The sequence below is a fragment of the Heloderma suspectum genome, chromosome 1, assembly GCF_057233095.1.
Source record: "Heloderma suspectum isolate Gila_16-S chromosome 1, 16-S_ref, whole genome shotgun sequence".
In the NCBI taxonomy this organism is placed as follows: domain Eukaryota; kingdom Metazoa; phylum Chordata; class Lepidosauria; order Squamata; family Helodermatidae; genus Heloderma; species Heloderma suspectum.
The window spans coordinates 409,176,398-409,179,465 of record NC_139458.1 but is presented as its reverse complement, the minus strand read 5'-3'; positions in this window follow the sequence as shown (position 1 = coordinate 409,179,465).

Below are 3,068 nucleotides of genomic sequence, written 5' to 3'. Positions count from 1 at the left end.
ACTCCAGGAAATCAAGCCAGACTGCTCACTTGAGGGAAGGATATTAAAGGCAAAACTGAAGTACTTTGGCCACATAATGAGGAGACAGGATACCCTGGAGAAGATGCTGATGCTAGGGAAAGTGGAAGGCAAAAGGAAGAGGGGCCGACCAAGGGCAAGGTGGATGGATGATATTCTGGAGGTGACGGACTCGACCTTGGGGGAGCTGGGGGTGGCGACGGCCGACAGGAAGCTCTGTCGTGGGCTGGTCCATGAAGTCACGAAGAGTCGGAAGCAACTGAATGAATAAACAACAACAAAGCTGGAGGTGGTCAAACATGAGATGGCAAGATTGAACATCGACATCTTGGGAATCAGCGAACTAAAATGGACAGGCATGGGCGAATTTAATTCAGGTGACCATTATATCTACTACTGTGGACAAGAATCCCTTAGAAGAAATGGAGTAGCACTCATAGTCAACAAAAGGGTGGGAAAAGCAGTGACGGGGTACAATCTTAAAAACAATAGAATGATCTCAGTACGAATCCAAAGCAAACCATTCAACATCACAGTAATTCAAGTCTGTGCCCCAATCACTGAGGCTGAAGAAGCTGAGGTTGATCGGTTCTATGAAGACCTACAACACCTTCTAGAACTAACACCAAAAAAAGATGTCCTCTTCATCATAGGGGATTGGAATGCTAAAGTAGGAAGTCAAGAAATCACCGGGATAACAGGCAAGCATGGCCTTGGTGTACAAAATGAAGCAGGACAAAGGCTAATAGAGTTTTGCCAAGAGAACACGCTGATCATAGCAAACACTCTTTTCCAACAGCACAAGAGGCGACTCTACACATGGACATCACCAGATGGTCAATATCGAAATCAGGTTGATTATGTACTTTGCAGCCAAAGATGGAGAAGCTCTATACAGTCAGTAAAAACAAGACCTGGAGCTGACTGTGGCTCAGATCATGAGCTTCTTATCTCAAAATTTCAGCTTAAATTGAAGAACGTAGGGAAAACCACTAAACCATTCAGGTATGACCTAAATCATATCCCTAATGAATATACAGTGGAGGTGAGGAATAGATTTCAGGGATTAGACCTGATAGACAGAGTGCCTGAGAAACTATGGACGGAGGTCCGTAACATGGTTCAGGAGGCAGCAACTCAATCCATCCCAAAGAAAAAGAAATGCAAGAAAGCAAAGTGGCTGTCTGTGGAGGCTTTACAAGTAGCTGAGGAAAGAAGGGAAGCGAAAAGCAAGGGAGAAAGGGGAAGATATATCCAAGTGAATGCAGAGTTCCAGAGAATAGCAAGGAGAGATAAGAAGGCCTTCTTAAATGAACAATGCAAAGAAATCGAGGAAAACAATAGAATGGAAAAGACTAGAGATCTTTTCAAGAAAATCGGAGATCTCAAGGGAACGTTTTGTGCAAAGATGGGCATGATAAAGGACAACGAAGGCAGGGGCCTAACAGAAGGAGATGAGATTAAGAAGAGGTGGAAAGAATACACAGAAGAACTATACAGGAAAGATCTGAATGTCCCTGACAGCCATGATAGTGCGGTCACCGAACTTGAGCTGGACATCCTAGAGAGTGAAGTCAAGTGGGCCTTACGAAGCATTACTAACAACAAAGCTAGCGGAGATGACAGTATTCCAGCTGAGGTATTTAAAATCCTAAAAGATGATGCTGTTAAAGTGCTGCACTCAATATGCCAACAAATTTGGAACTCTCAACAGTGGCCACAAGACTGGAAAAGGTCAGTTTACATTCCATTTCCAAAGAAGGGCAATGCCAAAGAGTGTTCAAACTACCGCACAATTGCGCTTATTTGACATGCCTGCAAGGTGATGCTCAAAATCCTACAAGCTAGGCTTCAGCAGCATGTGAACCAAGAACTACCGGAAGTACGAGCGGGGTTTCGAAGAGGCAGAGGAACAAATCAAATCAAATCGCCAACATTCGCTGGATCGTGGAGAAAGCAAGAGAATTCCAGAAAAACATCTATTTCTGCTTCATTGACTACGCTAAAGCCTTTGATTGTGTGGATCACAACAAACTGTGGCAAATTCTTAGAGAGATGGGAGTACCAGACCACCTTACCTGTCTCCTGAGAAACCTGTACGAGGGTCAAGAAGCAACAGTAAGAACCGGACATGGAACAACCGATTGGTTCAAAACTGGGAAAGGAGTATGACAAGGCTGTATATTGTCGCCCTACTTATTTAATTTATATGCAGAGTACATCATGAGAAACGCCGGGTTGGATGAATCACAGGTCGGAATTAAGATTGCCGGGAGAATTATCAACAACCTCAGATACGCAGACGATACCACCCTAATGGAAGAAAGCGCAGAAGATCTAAAGAGCCTCTTGCTGAGGGTGAAAGTGGAGAGTGCAAAAGCTGGTTTGAAACTCAACATGAAAAAAACTAAGATCATGGCATCTGGCCCCATCACTTCCTGGCATCTAGAAGGGGAAGAAATGGAAGCAGTGACAGATTTTACTTTCTTGGGCTCCAAGATCACCGCAGATGGTGACTGTAGCCATGAAATTAAAAGACGCTTGCTCCTTGGGAGGAAAGCTATGGCACACCTAGACAGCATAGTAAGAAGCAGAGACATCACCTTGCCGACAAAGGTTTGTATAATCAAAGCTATGGTTTTCCCAGTAGTAACGTATGGCTGTGAGAGCTGGACTATAAGGAAGGCTGAGCGCCGAAGAATTGATGCTTTTGAACTGTGGTGCTAGAGAAGACTCTTACGTGTCCCCTGGACCGCAAGGAGGTCAAATCAGTCAATCCTAAAGGAAATCAACCCTGACTGCTCATTGGAAGGACAGATACTGAAGCTGAAGCTCAAATATTTTGACCACCTAATGCGAAAAGTCACTGGAAAAGACCCTGATGCTGGGAAAGATTGAAGGCAAAAGGAGAAGGGGACAGCAGAGGATGAGATGGCTAGATAGCATCACTGATGCAATGAATATGGACCTGAGCACACTCCGGGAGAGAGCGGAGGACAGGAAGGCCTGGCGTGCTATGGTCCATGGGGTCACCAAGAGTTGGAGATGAC